This window comes from Leuciscus leuciscus (assembly GCF_965113295.1).
Source record: "Leuciscus leuciscus genome assembly, chromosome: 3".
Classification (NCBI taxonomy): Eukaryota; Metazoa; Chordata; class Actinopteri; order Cypriniformes; family Leuciscidae; genus Leuciscus; species Leuciscus leuciscus.
Genome location: NC_138727.1, coordinates 26,683,178 through 26,704,935, shown reverse-complemented (window position 1 = coordinate 26,704,935; position 21,758 = coordinate 26,683,178). Strand labels below are relative to the sequence as shown.

The following is a 21,758-nucleotide window of genomic DNA, read 5'->3' as shown; positions in this document are numbered from 1 at the left end:
TGGGTGGTTGCTAGGGTATTCTGGGTGGTTGCTAGGCGGTTGCTAGGGTCTTTTGGGTGGTTGCTAGGCGGTTGCTATGATGTTCTGGGTGGTTGCTAGGGTGTTTTGGGTGGTTGCTAGGGTCTTTTGGGTGGTTGCTAGGGTGTTCTGGGTGGTTGCTAGGCGGTTGCTAGGGTGTTATGGGTGGTTACTAGGATGTTTTGTGTGGTTGCTATGGTGTTGCTAGGGTATTTTGGGTGGTTGCTAGGGTGTTTTGGGTGGTTGCTAGGGTGTTCTGGGTGGTTGCTAGGCGGTTGCTAGGGTGTTATGGGTGGTTACTTGGATGTTTTGTGTGGTTGCTATGGTGTTGCTAGGGTATTTTGGGTGGTTGCTAGGGTCTTTTGGGTGGTTTCTAGGGTGTTTTGGGTGGTTGCTAGGTGGTTGCTAGGGTGTTCTGGGTGGTTGCTAGGATATTTTGGGTGGTTGCTAGGGTCTTTTGGGTGGTTGCTAGGGTGTTCTGGGTGGTTGCTAGGTGGTTGCTAGGGTGTTCTGGGTGGTTGCTATGGTATTCAGAGCGGTAGATAGATAGATACACACACACACACACACACACACACACACACACACACACACACACACACACACACACACACACACACACACACACACACACACACACACACACACACACACACACACACACACACACACACACACACTCAAACAGACTACCTCGCTCACACACTCACTCAGACACTCAGACACACACACACACACACACACACACACACACACACACACACACACACACACACACACACACACACGCACGCACGCACGCACGCACGCACGCACGCACGCACGCACGCACGCACGCACACACACACACACACACACACACACACACACACACACACACACACACACACACACACACACACTCAGAGTTTATGAGTTTAGAGTTTATAAGTGTATAAATTGATGAGTTTATAAGTGTACAAGTTTTTGAGTTTAGAGTTTATAAGTTTAAATGAGTTTAGAGTTCAGAGTTTATTAATTTATGAGTTTAAGAGTTCATAAGTCTATGAATTCATGAGTTTATTAGTTAATTAGTTATTAAATTTAAGTTAATTAGTTTATAAGTGTATGAGATTAGAGTTTTTTAGTTTAAATGAGTTTCATTGGCTAATATATATAGAATGGCAGTTTGGTTTAGTTTTCAAGGGATTTAGATTTGAATTTTTGTCGGTTGGTGAGTTTGCATTTTTTTAGAATGCCCAATGTTAAAGGTACAATAAGCAAGAATTTTGCATTAAAATATCCCATAATCTCAAGGCCAGTGTTATATATTTTGTTAAGTTGATTACTTACAATATCCCAAATGTTTCCAACTATTTTTAAATCGTGAGAAAATTGCGATTTTAACCAAGGAAACGGGGTGTTAGAGCAGGGGGGAGCTGGGAGTCGCCAGTCAATTGCGTCATATCCGCGTTACCCTCGGTTTCCGCTCGTACTGCGTGGAGTCCTGGACAAATGCGGAAGTTGTAGCGTCTATCAAGCAACACACGTAGCTTGTTTCTTGCAGTCGTTATGGTACATAATTATTCTTTACCGATTGCAGCTGGTTCTGTCGACAAAGTAACGTTATGCTTAATTTTATATTTCCTAATGTAGCATTCGGTATGTAAGGGAAGTATTATTGCTTTAGATTTCTGTTTAGTTTATTGACATTGTTTATCACGTCTGGTGTTTATGGCCATGTAAATAAATATAGCATGTGTTATACATAAATATTAATCAGTATTTTGGCAAATGATGTGGGCATGTTCGAATGTACTTTTACAACAATTGTTTAGAACACGTAAAACTGCGCCGCGTTATCACAACAATGAATTCGACATACAGTAACATCTATGATAACCAATGTAGTATTAAACCTTACTTTTCTTGCGGTTAATTCATTTTAATGAAATAAAAGTGTGATGAGGTTTAAGAGTCAGGAAGGAAGAAGACAGGGGTCGGCGTGACTGGGACTCGTAGGCTACTTTATTAAAATAAAGCAAAACAAACAAAAGTCGTGCACAACGCGCATTCACCGTGGCAACCGCGACGGCACAAAACAGTTAAAAAATGAGAGCTCGGATCCACCGGTTTTCTTTCTCTGCGTCCAATTTTCTCTTCAGTCTCTCTCTCGTTCCAGCGCGCGGCTTATAAGCGGTCTCTCCACGCCGATCACTGCAATAAGACACAGGTGTTCGTCATTTGCACTTGACCTACTTGCTCGTCTCTTCTCTCTCCCATTACAGACCGCGCTGAACCACCCCCCCCCCCCCTCGCCACAAAAAGCATGTCATTATAAAAAAAGAACTTAGCCTCATCCATGAACATGATTTTAGATTCCCGTCTGACTGATTTACATCCACGGTGGAGTTTAAAACGACAGTTCCCATCATTCCACGCTCCTTCACATCGTCATCAAGCTACGCCGTTGTTGTTGTTTGGAATGTAGCGCCCTTCAGAGGCCAAAAATTCTTGCATATTGTAGCTTTAAGTCAATGGGAGTTTTTCCGAGTTTTGATCGTCATTTGTAGGAAAACCGTAAGTCCGATCAGTCTGAAAAGATATAGCATATAGCTGCAGATCAGTTTGAGTGTCTGAGCCGAGTTTGAAGTATGTAGAGTTAAAGCTCTAGGGCGAGTTTGAGTCAACAGTTTTAGTAAGAATAATAATAATAATAATAAGTTTAAATAGGATTTCAATATGTTGGCTTTCTCAAGCCAACTTAACTAGATGCGAAAGTTCGTTGAGACAAAATTTAAGTTGGCTTGAGAAAGTTTGGAGCAGAACGTTTTTTGCTAGGCGGTTGCTAGGATGTTATGGGTGGTTGCTATGGTGTTGCTAGGGTATTTTGGGCGGTTGCTAGGGTGTTCTGGGTGGTTGCTAGGTGGTTGCTAGGCGGTTGCTAGGGTGTTCTGGGTGGTTGCTAGGGTATTCTGGGTGGTTGCTAGGCGGTTGCTAGGTGGTTGCTAGGGTGTCCTGTGTGGTTGCTAGGGTCTTTTGGGTGGTTGCTAGGGTATTTTGGGTGGTTACTAGGGTGTTCTAGGTGATTGCTAGGGTATTCTGGGTGGTTGCTAGGCGGTTGCTAGGGTGTTCTGGGTGGTTGCTAGGCTGTTTTGGGTGGTTGCTAGGGTATTCTGGGTGGTTGCTAGGATATTTTGGGTGGTTGCTAGGATATTTCTGGTGGTTGCTAGGCGTTTGCTAGGGTATTTTGGGTGGTTGCTAGCCGGTTGCTAGGGTATTATGAGTGGTTACTAGGATGTGTTGGGTGGTTGCTAGGGTGTTGTTAGAGTATTTGGGGTGGTTACTAGGGTGTTCTGGGTTGTTGCTAGGTGGTTGCTAGGATATTTTGGGTGGTTGCTAGGGTATTTTGTGTGGTTGCTAGGCGGTTTCTAGGGTATTTTGGGTGGTTGCTAGGCGGTTGCTAGGGTGTTATGAGTGGTTACTATGATGTTTTGGGTGGTTGCTAGGGTGTTGCTAGGGTATTTGGGGGGGTTACTAGGGTGTTCTGGGTTGTTGCTAGGCGGTTGCTGGGATATTTTGGGTGGTTGCTAGGGTGTTCTGGGTGGTTGCTAGGGTGTTGCTAGATGGTTGCTTGGGTGTTCTGGGTGGTTGATATGGTGTTGCTAGGCGGTTGCTAGGGTGTTCTGGGTGGTTGCTAGGCAGTTGCTAGGGTGTTCTGGGTGGTTGCTATGGTGTTGCTAGGCGGTTGCTAAGGTATTCTGGGTGGTTGCTAGGTGGTTGCTAGGGTGTTCTGGGTGGTTGCTATGGTTTTGCTAGGCGGTTGCTAAGGTATTCAGGGCGGTTGATATGGTGTTACTAGGTGGTTGGTAGTTGTCACAGATGGTTACTATGGAGTTTTTATAGAGTTCTTAGCATGATTTAACACTTAACTAATCACTATTAGCATGTAGCTATGCACTGCTAGCATGTGTAGCATGTTGGAAGTGCTGTTTGCTAGCATGAGTCAAAAGAGCCAAACCTCATCTCTATAAGATGTTCTGATACAGAGATATAGGTCTTGCAAAACGGTTGCTAGGGTACTCAAGTGTGGACCAGAAAGTTTGAAGAAGTTTAAATTAATTTGAAGTTTAAATTAGTTTAAAGTTTAAATTCATTTGAAGTTTAAATTAGTTTAAAGTTTAAATTAGTTTAAAGTTTAATTTACTTTGAAGTTTAAATTAGTTTAAAGTAGTTTGAAGTTTAAATTAGTTTAAAGTTTAAATTAGTTTAAAGTTTAAATTAGTTTAAAGTTTAAATTAAAGTTTAAATTCATTTGAAGTTTAAATTAGTTTGAAGTTTAAATTAGTTTAAAGTAGTTTGAAGTTTAAATTAGTTTAAAGTTTAAATTCATTTGAAGTTTAAATTAGTTTGAAGTTTAAATTAGTTTAAAGTAGTTTGAAGTTTAAATTAGTTTGAAGTTTGAAGTAGTTTAAAGTTAAAAAGTTGCTAGGGTGTTTCTTGTGGGTTGCTAAAGTGTCCTGGGTGATTGCTAGGTGCTTCCTAGTCTCGCATAGCCAGACCTTCAGACTGACGGCAGAAGGTCTGGACTCTATCGCAGCATTTCTTGGCCAAGGACCGCCCAAGAGGACGTTTGACTGACATGTAACACAACCAATCACAGTTTGTTTTGTACCGCGTCATATTTAGGGGCGTGACAATATAATGTTGATGTCCCTACAATAACAGACCGGCGTGCATCTAATAAATTATTCATTCAAGAACCTTGTGCAAGTTTACTGCATCAATGGAGCCGTGAACTTCACATACTTTTGAAAATACAGCGTTTAGTTGATCGTGGTAAGCGCTCATTGTCTCAGTTGTAAAAATAACGGCTTTCTTCTTCCACGAGGGGTTTTGGCGTCATGACATTTGTTTCCCGGCGGACCGAAAATAAACGCGACACTTCGCGCCCCCCGGAAATCTGATCAAATTCAACCAATCAGATGACGACTTTGACATTCCTGAAGTGTTTCCAGTTAAGTGTACCATATGCATCAGACGTTTAGCCAACGTTCCGTGGGCGTGACGTCTGAGTCTGAAACTAGGTGCTTCCTAAGGTATTCTGGGTGGTTGCTAGGCTGTTTTGGGTGGTTGCTAGGGTATTCTGGGTGGTTGCTAGGCAGTTGCTAGGGTATTTTGGGTGGTTGCTAGGCGGTTGCTAGGGTATTTAGGGTGGTTGCTAGGGTGTTCTGGGTGGTTGCTAGGTGGTTGCTAGGGTGTTATGGGTGGTTACTAGGAGGTTTTGGGTGGTTGCTAGGGTGTTGCTAGGGTATTTTGGGTGGTTACTAGAGTGTTCTGGATGGTTGCTATGGTGTTGCTAGGGTATTTTTGGTGGTTGCTAGGGTATTTTGGGTGGTTACTAGGCGGTTGCTAGGGTCTTTTGGGTGGTTGCTAGGGTATTTTGGTGGTTGCTAGGGTGTTCTGGGTGGTTGCTAGGCGGTTGCTAGGGTGTTATGGGTGGTTACTAGAGTGTTCTGGGTGGTTGCTATGGTGTTGCTAGGGTATTTTGGGTGGTTGCTAGGGTCTTTTGGGTGGTTGCTAGGCGGTTGCTAGGGTATTTTGGGTGGTTGCTAGGGTCTTTTGGGTGGTTGCTAGGTGGTTGCTAGGGTGTTATGGGTGGTTGCTAGGCGGTTGCTAGGGTATTTTGGGTGGTTGCTAGGGTGTTTTGGGTGGTTGCTATGGTGTTGCTAGGGTATTTTGGGTGGTTGCTAGGGTCTTTTAGGTGGTTGCTATGGTGTTGCTAGGGTCTTTTGGGTGGTTGCTAGGCGGTTGCTAGGGTCTTTTGGGTGGTTGCTAGGGTGTTCTGGGTGGTTGCTATGGTATTCAGAGCGGTAGGTAGATAGATAGATACACACACACACACACACACACACACACACACACACACACACACACACACACACACACACACACACACACACACACACACACACACAGAGTTTATGAGTTTAGAGTTTATAAGTGTATAAATTGATGAGTTTATAAGTGTACAAGTTTTTGAGTTTAGAGTTTATAAGTTTAAATGAGTTTAGAGTTCAGAGTTTATGAATTCATGAGTTTATTAGTTTATTAGTTTATTAGTTTATTAGTTTATTAGTTTAAATGAGTTTCATTGGCTAATATATGCCAATGAACATTAACATTAACATGGCAGTTTGAATTAGTCTTCAAGGGATTTAGATTTAAATTTTTGTCGGTTGGTGAGTTTAAATTTTTTTAGAATGCCCAATGTTAAGTCAATGGGAGTTTTTCCGAGTTTTGATTGTCATTTTTAGGAAAACCGTAAGTCCGATCAGTTAGAAAAGATATAGCATACCGAGTCAGAATAGCCTGAAGGTCTGAGCCGAGTTTGGAGTATGTAGAGTTAAAGCTCTAGGCTGTATTCAATTTATATTTTTAGTCTCAGAAGAATAATGATAACTAGATGCGAAAGTTCGTCGAGACAAACTTTAAGTTGGCTTGAGAAAGTTTGGACCGTAAAGTTTTTTGATAGGCGGTTGCTAGGATGTTATGGGTGGTCGCTATGGTGTTTCTAGGGTGTTTTGGGCAATTGCTAGGGTGTTCTGGTTGGTTGCTAGGTGGTTGCTAGGGTGTCCTGGGTGGTTGCTAGGGTCTTTTGGGTGGATGCTAGGGTGTTATGGGTGGTCGCTATGGTGTTTCTAGGGTGTTTTGGGCAATTGCTAGGGTGTTCTGGTTGGTTGCTAGGTGGTTGCTAGGGTGTCCTGGGTGGTTGCTAGGGTCTTTTGGGTGGATGCTAGGGTGTTATGGGTGGTTGCTAGGGTGTTTTGGGTGGTTGCTAGGGTATTCTGGGTGGTTGCTAGGATATTTTGGGTGGTTGCTAGGGTCTTTTGGGTGGTTGCTAGGCGGTTGCTAGGGTGTTCTGGGTGGTTGCTAGGGTGTTTTGGGTGGTTGCTAGGGTATTCTGGGTGGTTGCTATGCGGTTGCTAGGATATTTAGGGTGGTTGCTAGGGTCTTTTGGGTGGTTGCTAGGTGGTTGCTAGGGTATTTTGGGTGGTTGCTAGGGTATTCTGGGTGGTTGCTAGGGTATTTTGGGTGGTTGCTATGGTCTTTTGGGTGGTTGCTAGGCGGTTGCTAGGGTATTCAGGGTGGTTGCTAGGGTCTTTTGGGTGGTTGCTAGGCGGTTGCTAGGGTCTTTTGGGTGGTTGCTAGGGTGTTTTGGGTGGTTGCTAGGATATTCTGGGTGGTTGCTAGGTGGTTGCTAGGGTCTTTTGGGTGGTTGCTAGGGTGTTTTGGGTGGTTGCTAGGATATTCTGGGTGGTTGCTAGGTGGTTGCTAGGGTCTTTTGGGTGGTTGCTAGGGTATTTTGGGTGGTTGCTAGGGTCTTTTGGGTGGTTGCTAGGGTATTCTGGGTGGTTGCTAGGCGGTTGCTAGGGTGTTCTGGGTGGTTGCTAGGGTGTTTTGGGTGGTTGCTAGGCGGTTGCTAGGGTCTTTTGGGTGGTTGCTAGGCGGTTGCTAGGGTGTTCTGGGTGGTTGCTAGGGTGATTTGGGTGGTTGCTAGGGTATTCTGGGTGGTTGCTAGGCGGTTGCTAGGGTCTTTTGGGTGGTTGCTATGGTATTCTGGGTGGTTGGTAGGCGGTTGCTAGGGTGTTCTGGGTGGTTGCTAGGGTGTTTTGGGTGGTTGCTAAGGTATTCTGGGTGGTTGCTAGGCGGTTGCTAGGATATTTTGGGTGGTTGCTAGGGTGTTTTGGGTGGTTGCTAGGGTGTTCTGGGTGGTTGCTAGGCGGTTGCTAGGGTGTTATTGGTGGTTACTAGGATGTTTTGTGTGGTTGCTATGGTGTTGCTAGGGTATTTTTGGTGGTTGCTAGGGTGTTTTGGGTGGTTGCTAGGGTGTTCTGGGTGGTTGCTAGGCGGTTGCTAGGGTGTTATGGGTGGTTACTAGGATGTTTTGTGTGGTTGCTATGGTGTTGCTAGGGTATTTTGGGTGGTTGCTAGGGTCTTTTGGGTGGTTGCTAGGCGGTTGCTAGGGTGTTTTGGGTGGTTGCTAGGTGGTTGCTAGGGTGTTCTGGGTGGTTGCTAGGATATTTTGGGTGGTTGCTAGGGTCTTTTGGGTGGTTGCTAGGGTCTTTTGGGTGGTTGCTAGGGTGTTCTGGGTGGTTGCTAGGTGGTTGCTAGGGTGTTCTGGGTGGTTGCTATGGTATTCAGAGCGGTAGATAGATACACACACACACACACACACACACACACACACTCTGAGTTTATGAGTTTAGAGTTTATAAGTGTACAAGTTTTTGAGTTTAGAGTTTATAAGTTTAAATGAGTTTAGAGTTCAGAGTTTATTAATTTATGAGTTTAAGAGTTCATAAGTCTATGAATTCATGAGTTTATTAGTTAATTAGTTATTAAATTTAAGTTAATTAGTTTATAAGTGTATGAGATTAGAGTTTATTAGTTTAAATGAGTTTCATTGGCTAATATATATAGAATGGCAGTTTGAATTAGTTTTCAAGGGATTTAGATTTAAATTTTTGTCGGTTGGTGAGTTTGAATTTTTTTAGAATGCCCAATGTTAAGTCAATGGGAGTTTTTCCGAGTTTTGATCGTCATTTGTAGGAAAACCGTAAGTCCGATCAGTCTGAAAAGATATAGCATATAGCTGCAGATCAGTTTGAGTGTCTGAGCCGAGTTTGAAGTATGTAGAGTTAAAGCTCTAGGGCGAGTTTGAGTCAACAGTTTTAGTAAGAAGAATAATAATAATAAGTTTAAATAGGATTTCAATATGTTGGCTTTCTCAAGCCAACTTAACTAGATGCGAAAGTTCGTCGAGACAGCTTGAGAAAGTTTGGACCAGAACGTTTTTTGCTAGGCGGTTGCTAGGATGTTATGGGTGGTTGCTATGGTGTTGCTAGGATATTTTGGGAGGTTGCTAGGGTGTTCTGGGTGGTTGCTAGGGTCTTTTGGGTGGTTGCTAGGGTATTTTGGGTGGTTGCTAGGGTATTCTGGGTGGTTGCTAGGCGGTTGCTAGGATATTTTGGGTGGTTGCTAGGGTCTTTTGGGTGGTTGCTAGGCAGTTGCTAGGGTGTTCTGGGTGGTTGCTAGGGTGTTTTGGGTGGTTGCTAGGGTATTCTGGGTGGTTGCTATGTGGTTGCTAGGATATTTAGGGTGGTTGCTAGGGTCTTTTGGGTGGTTGCTAGGCGGTTGCTAGGGTATTTTAGGTGGTTGCTAGGGTATTTTGGGTGGTTGCTAGGATATTTAGGGTGGTTGCTAGGGTCTTTTGGGTGGTTGCTAGGCGGTTGCTAGGGTATTTTGGGTGGTTGCTAGGGTATTTTGGGTGGTTGCTAGGCTATTTCGGGTGGTTGCTAGGGTCTTTTGGGTGGTTGCTAGGCGGTTGCTAGGGTATTTTGGGTGGTTGCTAGGGTCTTTTGGGTGGTTGCTAGGCGGTTGCTAGGGTGTTCTGGGTGGTTGCTAGGGTGTTTTGGGTGGTTGCTAGGGTATTATGGGTGGTTGCTAGGCGGTTGCTAGGATATTTTGGGTGGTTGCTAGGGTGTTTTGGGTGGTTGCTAGGGTGTTCTGGGTGGTTGCAAGGCGGTTGCTAGGGTGTTATGGGTGGTTACTAGGATGTTTTGTGTGGTTGCTATGGTGTTGCTAGGGTATTTTGGGTGGTTGCTAGGGTCTTTTGGGTGGTTGCTAGGGTCTTTTGGGTGGTTGCTAGGTGGTGGCTAGGGTGTTTTGGGTGGTTGCTAGGGTCTTTTGGGTGGTTGCTAGGATATTTTGGGTGGTTGCTAGGGTCTTTTGGGTGGTTGCTAGGGTGTTCTGGGTGGTTGCTAGGGTGTTCTGGGTGGTTGCTATGGTATTCAGAGCGGTAGATAGATAGATACACACACACACACACACACTCAGAGTTTATGAGTTTAGAGTTTATAAGTTTATAAATTGATGAGTTTATAAGTTTACAAGTTTTTGAGTTTAGAGTTTATAAGTTTAAATGAGTTTAGAGTTCAGAGTTTATTAATTTATGAGTTTAAGAGTTCATAAGTCTATGAATTCATGAGTTTATTAGTTAATTAGTTATTAAATTTAAGTTAATTAGTTTATAAGTGTATGAGATTAGAGTTTTTTAGTTTAAATGAGTTTCATTGGCTAATATATATAGAATGGCAGTTTGGTTTAGTTTTCAAGGGATTTAGATTTGAATTTTTGTCGGTTGGTGAGTTTGAATTTTTTTAGAATGCCCAATGTTAAGTCAATGGGAGTTTTTCCGAGTTTTGATCGTCATTTGTAGGAAAACCGTAAGTCCGATCAGTCTGAAAAGATATAGCATATAGCTGCAGATCAGTTTGAGTGTCTGAGCCGAGTTTGAAGTATGTAGAGTTAAAGCTCTAGGGCGAGTTTGAGTCAACAGTTTTAGTAAGAAGAATAATAATAATAACTAGATGCGAAAGTTCGTCGAGACAAACTTTAAGTTGGCTTGAGAAAGTTTGGACCGGAAAATTTTTTGCTAGGCGGTTTCTAGGATGTTATGGGTGGTTGCTATGGTGTTGCTAGGGTATTTTGGGTGGTTGCTAGGCGGTTGCTAGGGTGTTTTGGGTGGTTGCTAGGATATTTTGGGTGGTTGCTAGGGTCTTTTGGGTAGTTGCTAGGGTGTTCTGGGTGGTTGCTAGGTGGTTGCTAGGGTGTCCTGGGTGGTTGCTAGGGTCTTTTGGGTGGTTGCTAGGTGGTTGCTAGGGTGTTATGGGTGGTTACTAGGATGTTTTGTGTGGTTGCTATGGTGTTGCTAGGGTATTTTGGGTGGTTGCTAGGGTGTTTTGGGTGGTTGCCAAGGTGTTCTGGGTGGTTGCTAGGCGGTTGCTAGGGTGTTATGGGTGGTTACTAGGATGTTTTGTGTGGTTGCTATGGTGTTGCTAGGGTATTTTGGGTGGTTGCTAGGGTCTTTTGGGTGGTTGCTAGGTGGTAGCTAGGGTCTTTTGGGTGGTTGCTATGGTGTTCTGGGTGGTTGCTAGGTGGTTGCTAGGGTGTTCTGGGTGGTTGCTATGGTATTCTGGGTGGTTGCTAGGGTCTTTTGGGTGGTTGCTAGGGTGTTCTGGGTGGTTGCTAGGCGGTTTCTAGGGTGTTCTGGGTGGTTGCTAGGGTGTTTTGGGTGGTTGCTAGGGTGTTCTGGGTGGTTGCTAGGCGGTTGCTAGGATATTTTGGGTGGTTGCTAGGGTGTTTTGGGTGGTTGCTAGGGTGTTCTGGGTGGTTGCTAGGCGGTTGCTAGGGTGTTATGGGTGGTTACTAGGATGTTTTGTGTGGTTGCTATGGTGTTGCTAGGGTCTTTTGGGTGGTTGCTAGGGTCTTTTGGGTGGTTGCTAGGGTCTTTTGGGTGGTTGCTAGGTGGTTGCTAGGGTGTTTTGGGTGGTTGCTAGGGTCTTTTGGGTGGTTGCTAGGATATTTTGGGTGGTTGCTAGGGTCTTTTGGGTGGTTGCTAGGGTGTTCTGGGTGGTTGCTAGGGTGTTCTGGGTGGTTGCTATGGTATTCAGAGCGGTAGATAGATAGATACACACACACACACACACACACACACACACACACACACACACACACACACACACACACACACACACACACACACACACACACACACACACACACTCAAACAGACTACCTCGCTCACACACTCACTCAGACACTCAGACACACACACACACACACACACACACACACACACACACACACACACACACACGCACGCACGCACGCACGCACGCACGCACGCACGCACGCACACACACACACACACACACACACACACACACACACACACACACACACTCAGAGTTTATGAGTTTAGAGTTTATAAGTGTATAAATTGATGAGTTTATAAGTGTACAAGTTTTTGAGTTTAGAGTTTATAAGTTTAAATGAGTTTAGAGTTCAGAGTTTATTAATTTATGAGTTTAAGAGTTCATAAGTCTATGAATTCATGAGTTTATTAGTTAATTAGTTATTAAATTTAAGTTAATTAGTTTATAAGTGTATGAGATTAGAGTTTTTTAGTTTAAATGAGTTTCATTGGCTAATATATATAGAATGGCAGTTTGGTTTAGTTTTCAAGGGATTTAGATTTGAATTTTTGTCGGTTGGTGAGTTTGCATTTTTTTAGAATGCCCAATGTTAAAGGTACAATAAGCAAGAATTTTGCATTAAAATATCCCATAATCTCAAGGCCAGTGTTATATATTTTGTTAAGTTGATTACTTACAATATCCCAAATGTTTCCAACTATTTTTAAATCGTGAGAAAATTGCGATTTTAACCAAGGAAACGGGGTGTTAGAGCAGGGGGGAGCTGGGAGTCGCCAGTCAATTGCGTCATATCCGCGTTACCCTCGGTTTCCGCTCGTACTGCGTGGAGTCCTGGACAAATGCGGAAGTTGTAGCGTCTATCAAGCAACACACGTAGCTTGTTTCTTGCAGTCGTTATGGTACATAATTATTCTTTACCGATTGCAGCTGGTTCTGTCGACAAAGTAACGTTATGCTTAATTTTATATTTCCTAATGTAGCATTCGGTATGTAAGGGAAGTATTATTGCTTTAGATTTCTGTTTAGTTTATTGACATTGTTTATCACGTCTGGTGTTTATGGCCATGTAAATAAATATAGCATGTGTTATACATAAATATTAATCAGTATTTTGGCAAATGATGTGGGCATGTTCGAATGTACTTTTACAACAATTGTTTAGAACACGTAAAACTGCGCCGCGTTATCACAACAATGAATTCGACATACAGTAACATCTATGATAACCAATGTAGTATTAAACCTTACTTTTCTTGCGGTTAATTCATTTTAATGAAATAAAAGTGTGATGAGGTTTAAGAGTCAGGAAGGAAGAAGACAGGGGTCGGCGTGACTGGGACTCGTAGGCTACTTTATTAAAATAAAGCAAAACAAACAAAAGTCGTGCACAACGCGCATTCACCGTGGCAACCGCGACGGCACAAAACAGTTAAAAAATGAGAGCTCGGATCCACCGGTTTTCTTTCTCTGCGTCCAATTTTCTCTTCAGTCTCTCTCTCGTTCCAGCGCGCGGCTTATAAGCGGTCTCTCCACGCCGATCACTGCAATAAGACACAGGTGTCCGTCATTTGCACTTGACCTACTTGCTCGTCTCTTCTCTCTCCCATTACAGACCGCGCTGAACCACCCCCCCCCCCCTCGCCACAAAAAGCATGTCATTATAAAAAAAGAACTTAGCCTCATCCATGAACATGATTTTAGATTCCCGTCTGACTGATTTACATCCACGGTGGAGTTTAAAACGACAGTTCCCATCATTCCACGCTCCTTCACATCGTCATCAAGCTACGCCGTTGTTGTTGTTTGGAATGTAGCGCCCTTCAGAGGCCAAAAATTCTTGCATATTGTAGCTTTAAGTCAATGGGAGTTTTTCCGAGTTTTGATCGTCATTTGTAGGAAAACCGTAAGTCCGATCAGTCTGAAAAGATATAGCATATAGCTGCAGATCAGTTTGAGTGTCTGAGCCGAGTTTGAAGTATGTAGAGTTAAAGCTCTAGGGCGAGTTTGAGTCAACAGTTTTAGTAAGAATAATAATAATAATAATAAGTTTAAATAGGATTTCAATATGTTGGCTTTCTCAAGCCAACTTAACTAGATGCGAAAGTTCGTTGAGACAAAATTTAAGTTGGCTTGAGAAAGTTTGGAGCAGAACGTTTTTTGCTAGGCGGTTGCTAGGATGTTATGGGTGGTTGCTATGGTGTTGCTAGGGTATTTTGGGCGGTTGCTAGGGTGTTCTGGGTGGTTGCTAGGTGGTTGCTAGGCGGTTGCTAGGGTGTTCTGGGTGGTTGCTAGGGTATTCTGGGTGGTTGCTAGGCGGTTGCTAGGTGGTTGCTAGGGTGTCCTGTGTGGTTGCTAGGGTCTTTTGGGTGGTTGCTAGGGTATTTTGGGTGGTTACTAGGGTGTTCTAGGTGATTGCTAGGGTATTCTGGGTGGTTGCTAGGCGGTTGCTAGGGTGTTCTGGGTGGTTGCTAGGCTGTTTTGGGTGGTTGCTAGGGTATTCTGGGTGGTTGCTAGGATATTTTGGGTGGTTGCTAGGATATTTCTGGTGGTTGCTAGGCGTTTGCTAGGGTATTTTGGGTGGTTGCTAGCCGGTTGCTAGGGTATTATGAGTGGTTACTAGGATGTGTTGGGTGGTTGCTAGGGTGTTGTTAGAGTATTTGGGGTGGTTACTAGGGTGTTCTGGGTTGTTGCTAGGTGGTTGCTAGGATATTTTGGGTGGTTGCTAGGGTATTTTGTGTGGTTGCTAGGCGGTTTCTAGGGTATTTTGGGTGGTTGCTAGGCGGTTGCTAGGGTGTTATGAGTGGTTACTATGATGTTTTGGGTGGTTGCTAGGGTGTTGCTAGGGTATTTGGGGGGGTTACTAGGGTGTTCTGGGTTGTTGCTAGGCGGTTGCTGGGATATTTTGGGTGGTTGCTAGGGTGTTCTGGGTGGTTGCTAGGGTGTTGCTAGATGGTTGCTTGGGTGTTCTGGGTGGTTGATATGGTGTTGCTAGGCGGTTGCTAGGGTGTTCTGGGTGGTTGCTAGGCAGTTGCTAGGGTGTTCTGGGTGGTTGCTATGGTGTTGCTAGGCGGTTGCTAAGGTATTCTGGGTGGTTGCTAGGTGGTTGCTAGGGTGTTCTGGGTGGTTGCTATGGTTTTGCTAGGCGGTTGCTAAGGTATTCAGGGCGGTTGATATGGTGTTACTAGGTGGTTGGTAGTTGTCACAGATGGTTACTATGGAGTTTTTATAGAGTTCTTAGCATGATTTAACACTTAACTAATCACTATTAGCATGTAGCTATGCACTGCTAGCATGTGTAGCATGTTGGAAGTGCTGTTTGCTAGCATGAGTCAAAAGAGCCAAACCTCATCTCTATAAGATGTTCTGATACAGAGATATAGGTCTTGCAAAACGGTTGCTAGGGTACTCAAGTGTGGACCAGAAAGTTTGAAGAAGTTTAAATTAATTTGAAGTTTAAATTAGTTTAAAGTTTAAATTCATTTGAAGTTTAAATTAGTTTAAAGTTTAAATTAGTTTAAAGTTTAATTTACTTTGAAGTTTAAATTAGTTTAAAGTAGTTTGAAGTTTAAATTAGTTTAAAGTTTAAATTAGTTTAAAGTTTAAATTAGTTTAAAGTTTAAATTAAAGTTTAAATTCATTTGAAGTTTAAATTAGTTTGAAGTTTAAATTAGTTTAAAGTAGTTTGAAGTTTAAATTAGTTTAAAGTTTAAATTCATTTGAAGTTTAAATTAGTTTGAAGTTTAAATTAGTTTAAAGTAGTTTGAAGTTTAAATTAGTTTGAAGTTTGAAGTAGTTTAAAGTTAAAAAGTTGCTAGGGTGTTTCTTGTGGGTTGCTAAAGTGTCCTGGGTGATTGCTAGGTGCTTCCTAGTCTCGCATAGCCAGACCTTCAGACTGACGGCAGAAGGTCTGGACTCTATCGCAGCATTTCTTGGCCAAGGACCGCCCAAGAGGACGTTTGACTGACATGTAACACAACCAATCACAGTTTGTTTTGTACCGCGTCATATTTAGGGGCGTGACAATATAATGTTGATGTCCCTACAATAACAGACCGGCGTGCATCTAATAAATTATTCATTCAAGAACCTTGTGCAAGTTTACTGCATCAATGGAGCCGTGAACTTCACATACTTTTGAAAATACAGCGTTTAGTTGATCGTGGTAAGCGCTCATTGTCTCAGTTGTAAAAATAACGGCTTTCTTCTTCCACGAGGGGTTTTGGCGTCATGACATTTGTTTCCCGGCGGACCGAAAATAAACGCGACACTTCGCGCCCCCCGGAAATCTGATCAAATTCAACCAATCAGATGACGACTTTGACATTCCTGAAGTGTTTCCAGTTAAGTGTACCATATGCATCAGACGTTTAGCCAACGTTCCGTGTGCGTGACGTCTGAGTCTGAAACTAGGTGCTTCCTAAGGTATTCTGGGTGGTTGCTAGGCTGTTTTGGGTGGTTGCTAGGGTATTCTGGGTGGTTGCTAGGCAGTTGCTAGGGTATTTTGGGTGGTTGCTAGGCGGTTGCTAGGGTATTTAGGGTGGTTGCTAGGGTGTTCTGGGTGGTTGCTAGGTGGTTGCTAGGGTGTTATGGGTGGTTACTAGGAGGTTTTGGGTGGTTGCTAGGGTGTTGCTAGGGTATTTTGGGTGGTTACTAGAGTGTTCTGGATGGTTGCTATGGTGTTGCTAGGGTATTTTTGGTGGTTGCTAGGGTATTTTGGGTGGTTACTAGGCGGTTGCTAGGGTCTTTTGGGTGGTTGCTAGGGTATTTTGGTGGTTGCTAGGGTGTTCTGGGTGGTTGCTAGGCGGTTGCTAGGGTGTTATGGGTGGTTACTAGAGTGTTCTGGGTGGTTGCTATGGTGTTGCTAGGGTATTTTGGGTGGTTGCTAGGGTCTTTTGGGTGGTTGCTAGGCGGTTGCTAGGGTATTTTGGGTGGTTGCTAGGGTCTTTTGGGTGGTTGCTAGGTGGTTGCTAGGGTGTTATGGGTGGTTGCTAGGCGGTTGCTAGGGTATTTTGGGTGGTTGCTAGGGTGTTTTGGGTGGTTGCTATGGTGTTGCTAGGGTATTTTGGGTGGTTGCTAGGGTCTTTTAGGTGGTTGCTATGGTGTTGCTAGGGTCTTTTGGGTGGTTGCTAGGCGGTTGCTAGGGTCTTTTGGGTGGTTGCTAGGGTGTTCTGGGTGGTTGCTATGGTATTCAGAGCGGTAGGTAGATAGATAGATACACACACACACACACACACACACACACACACACACACACACACACACACACACACACACACACACACACAGAGTTTATGAGTTTAGAGTTTATAAGTGTATAAATTGATGAGTTTATAAGTGTACAAGTTTTTGAGTTTAGAGTTTATAAGTTTAAATGAGTTTAGAGTTCAGAGTTTATGAATTCATGAGTTTATTAGTTTATTAGTTTAAATGAGTTTCATTGGCTAATATATGCCAATGAACATTAACATTAACATGGCAGTTTGAATTAGTCTTCAAGGGATTTAGATTTAAATTTTTGTCGGTTGGTGAGTTTAAATTTTTTTAGAATGCCCAATGTTAAGTCAATGGGAGTTTTTCCGAGTTTTGATTGTCATTTTTAGGAAAACCGTAAGTCCGATCAGTTAGAAAAGATATAGCATACCGAGTCAGAATAGCCTGAAGGTCTGAGCCGAGTTTGGAGTATGTAGAGTTAAAGCTCTAGGCTGTATTCAATTTATATTTTTAGTCTCAGAAGAATAATGATAACTAGATGCGAAAGTTCGTCGAGACAGCTTGAGAAAGTTTGGACCAGAACGTTTTTTGCTAGGCGGTTGCTAGGATGTTATGGGTGGTTGCTATGGTGTTGCTAGGATATTTTGGGAGGTTGCTAGGGTGTTCTGGGTGGTTGCTAGGGTCTTTTGGGTGGTTGCTAGGGTATTTTGGGTGGTTGCTAGGGTATTCTGGGTGGTTGCTAGGCGGTTGCTAGGATATTTTGGGTGGTTGCTAGGGTCTTTTGGGTGGTTGCTAGGCAGTTGCTAGGGTGTTCTGGGTGGTTGCTAGGGTGTTTTGGGTGGTTGCTAGGGTATTCTGGGTGGTTGCTATGCGGTTGCTAGGATATTTAGGGTGGTTGCTAGGGTCTTTTGGGTGGTTGCTAGGCGGTTGCTAGGGTATTTTAGGTGGTTGCTAGGGTATTTTGGGTGGTTGCTAGGATATTTAGGGTGGTTGCTAGGGTCTTTTGGGTGGTTGCTAGGGTATTTTGGGTGGTTGCTAGGGTATTTTGGGTGGTTGCTAGGCTATTTCGGGTGGTTGCTAGGGTCTTTTGGGTGGTTGCTAGGCGGTTGCTAGGGTATTTTGGGTGGTTGCTAGGGTCTTTTGGGTGGTTGCTAGGCGGTTGCTAGGGTGTTCTGGGTGGTTGCTAGGGTGTTTTGGGTGGTTGCTAGGGTATTATGGGTGGTTGCTAGGCGGTTGCTAGGATATTTTGGGTGGTTGCTAGGGTGTTTTGGGTGGTTGCTAGGGTGTTCTGGGTGGTTGCAAGGCGGTTGCTAGGGTGTTATGGGTGGTTACTAGGATGTTTTGTGTGGTTGCTATGGTGTTGCTAGGGTATTTTGGGTGGTTGCTAGGGTCTTTTGGGTGGTTGCTAGGGTCTTTTGGGTGGTTGCTAGGTGGTGGCTAGGGTGTTTTGGGTGGTTGCTAGGGTCTTTTGGGTGGTTGCTAGGATATTTTGGGTGGTTGCTAGGGTCTTTTGGGTGGTTGCTAGGGTGTTCTGGGTGGTTGCTAGGGTGTTCTGGGTGGTTGCTATGGTATTCAGAGCGGTAGATAGATAGATACACACACACACACACACACTCAGAGTTTATGAGTTTAGAGTTTATAAGTTTATAAATTGATGAGTTTATAAGTGTACAAGTTTTTGAGTTTAGAGTTTATAAGTTTAAATGAGTTTAGAGTTCAGAGTTTATTAATTTATGAGTTTAAGAGTTCATAAGTCTATGAATTCATGAGTTTATTAGTTAATTAGTTATTAAATTTAAGTTAATTAGTTTATAAGTGTATGAGATTAGAGTTTTTTAGTTTAAATGAGTTTCATTGGCTAATATATATAGAATGGCAGTTTGGTTTAGTTTTCAAGGGATTTAGATTTGAATTTTTGTCGGTTGGTGAGTTTGAATTTTTTTAGAATGCCCAATGTTAAGTCAATGGGAGTTTTTCCGAGTTTTGATCGTCATTTGTAGGAAAACCGTAAGTCCGATCAGTCTGAAAAGATATAGCATATAGCTGCAGATCAGTTTGAGTGTCTGAGCCGAGTTTGAAGTATGTAGAGTTAAAGCTCTAGGGCGAGTTTGAGTCAACAGTTTTAGTAAGAAGAATAATAATAATAACTAGATGCGAAAGTTCGTCGAGACAAACTTTAAGTTGGCTTGAGAAAGTTTGGACCGGAAAATTTTTTGCTAGGCGGTTTCTAGGATGTTATGGGTGGTTGCTATGGTGTTGCTAGGGTATTTTGGGTGGTTGCTAGGCGGTTGCTAGGGTGTTTTGGGTGGTTGCTAGGATATTTTGGGTGGTTGCTAGGGTCTTTTGGGTAGTTGCTAGGGTGTTCTGGGTGGTTGCTAGGTGGTTGCTAGGGTGTCCTGGGTGGTTGCTAGGGTCTTTTGGGTGGTTGCTAGGGTGTTATGGGTGGTTACTAGGATGTTTTGTGTGGTTGCTATGGTGTTGCTAGGGTATTTTGGGTGGTTGCTAGGGTGTTTTGGGTGGTTGCCAAGGTGTTCTGGGTGGTTGCTAGGCGGTTGCTAGGGTGTTATGGGTGGTTACTAGGATGTTTTGTGTGGTTGCTATGGTGTTGCTAGGGTATTTTGGGTGGTTGCTAGGGTCTTTTGGGTGGTTGCTAGGTGGTAGCTAGGGTCTTTTGGGTGGTTGCTATGGTGTTCTGGGTGGTTGCTAGGTGGTTGCTAGGGTGTTCTGGGTGGTTGCTATGGTATTCTGGGTGGTTGCTAGGGTCTTTTGGGTGGTTGCTAGGGTGTTCTGGGTGGTTGCTAGGCGGTTTCTAGGGTGTTCTGGGTGGTTGCTAGGGTGTTTTGGGTGGTTGCTAGGGTGTTCTGGGTGGTTGCTAGGCGGTTGCTAGGATATTTTGGGTGGTTGCTAGGGTGTTTTGGGTGGTTGCTAGGGTGTTCTGGGTGGTTGCTAGGCGGTTGCTAGGGTGTTATGGGTGGTTACTAGGATGTTTTGTGTGGTTGCTATGGTGTTGCTAGGGTCTTTTGGGTGGTTGCTAGGGTCTTTTGGGTGGTTGCTAGGGTCTTTTGGGTGGTTGCTAGGTGGTTGCTAGGGTGTTTTGGGTGGTTGCTAGGGTCTTTTGGGTGGTTGCTAGGATATTTTGGGTGGTTGCTAGGGTCTTTTGGGTGGTTGCTAGGGTGTTCTGGGTGGTTGCTAGGGTGTTCTGGGTGGTTGCTATGGTATTCAGAGCGGTAGATAGATAGATACACACACACACACACACACACACACACACACACACACACACACACACACACACACACACACACACACACACACACACTCAAACAGACTACCTCGCTCACACACTCACTCAGACACTCAGACACACACACACACACACACACACACACACACGCACGCACGCACGCACGCACGCACGCACGCACGCACGCACGCACGCACGCACGCACGCACGCACACACACACACACACACACACACACACACACACACACACACACACACACACACACACACACACACTCAGAGTTTATGAGTTTAGAGTTTATAAGTGTATAAATTGATGAGTTTATAAGTGTACAAGTTTTTGAGTTTAGAGTTTATAAGTTTAAATGAGTTTAGAGTTCAGAGTTTATTAATTTATGAGTTTAAGAGTTAATAAGTCTATGAATTCATGAGTTTATTAGTTAATTAGTTATTAAATTTAAGTTAATTAGTTTATAAGTGTATGAGATTAGAGTTTTTTAGTTTAAATGAGTTTCATTGGCTAATATATATAGAATGGCAGTTTGGTTTAGTTTTCAAGGGATTTAGATTTGAATTTTTGTCGGTTGGTGAGTTTGCATTTTTTTAGAATGCCCAATGTTAAAGGTACAATAAGCAAGAATTTTGCATTAAAATATCCCATAATCTCAAGGCCAGTGTTATATATTTTGTTAAGTTGATTACTTACAATATCCCAAATGTTTCCAACTATTTTTAAATCGTGAGAAAATTGCGATTTTAACCAAGGAAACGGGGTGTTAGAGCAGGGGGGAGCTGGGAGTCGCCAGTCAATTGCGTCATATCCGCGTTACCCTCGGTTTCCGCTCGTACTGCGTGGAGTCCTGGACAAATGCGGAAGTTGTAGCGTCTATCAAGCAACACACGTAGCTTGTTTCTTGCAGTCGTTATGGTACATAATTATTCTTTACCGATTGCAGCTGGTTCTGTCGACAAAGTAACGTTATGCTTAATTTTATATTTCCTAATGTAGCATTCGGTATGTAAGGGAAGTATTATTGCTTTAGATTTCTGTTTAGTTTATTGACATTGTTTATCACGTCTGGTGTTTATGGCCATGTAAATAAATATAGCATGTGTTATACATAAATATTAATCAGTATTTTGGCAAATGATGTGGGCATGTTCGAATGTACTTTTACAACAATTGTTTAGAACACGTAAAACTGCGCCGCGTTATCACAACAATGAATTCGACATACAGTAACATCTATGATAACCAATGTAGTATTAAACCTTACTTTTCTTGCGGTTAATTCATTTTAATGAAATAAAAGTGTGATGAGGTTTAAGAGTCAGGAAGGAAGAAGACAGGGGTCGGCGTGACTGGGACTCGTAGGCTACTTTATTAAAATAAAGCAAAACAAACAAAAGTCGTGCACAACGCGCATTCACCGTGGCAACCGCGACGGCACAAAACAGTTAAAAAATGAGAGCTCGGATCCACCGGTTTTCTTTCTCTGCGTCCAATTTTCTCTTCAGTCTCTCTCTCGTTCCAGCGCGCGGCTTATAAGCGGTCTCTCCACGCCGATCACTGCAATAAGACACAGGTGTTCGTCATTTGCACTTGACCTACTTGCTCGTCTCTTCTCTCTCCCATTACAGACCGCGCTGAACCACCCCCCCCCCCCTCGCCACAAAAAGCATGTCATTATAAAAAAAGAACTTAGCCTCATCCATGAACATGATTTTAGATTCCCGTCTGACT

General features: G+C 43.4%; 1 long non-coding RNA gene across 2 annotated transcripts in view; it reads left to right on the top strand.

The window, feature by feature from the left end:
- The first annotated feature begins 3,320 nt into the window (after positions 1 to 3,320).
- The window catches only part of LOC309495653, a 29,138-nt gene continuing 10,700 nt past the window's right edge, over positions 3,321 to 21,758 (top strand). For both annotated transcript variants that reach the window (XR_014204759.1, XR_014204760.1), the window contains exons 1-2: positions 3,321 to 4,532; positions 14,583 to 15,416. This is a non-coding gene — a long non-coding RNA (uncharacterized lncRNA). The remainder of the gene's footprint in view (positions 4,533 to 14,582; positions 15,417 to 21,758) is intronic.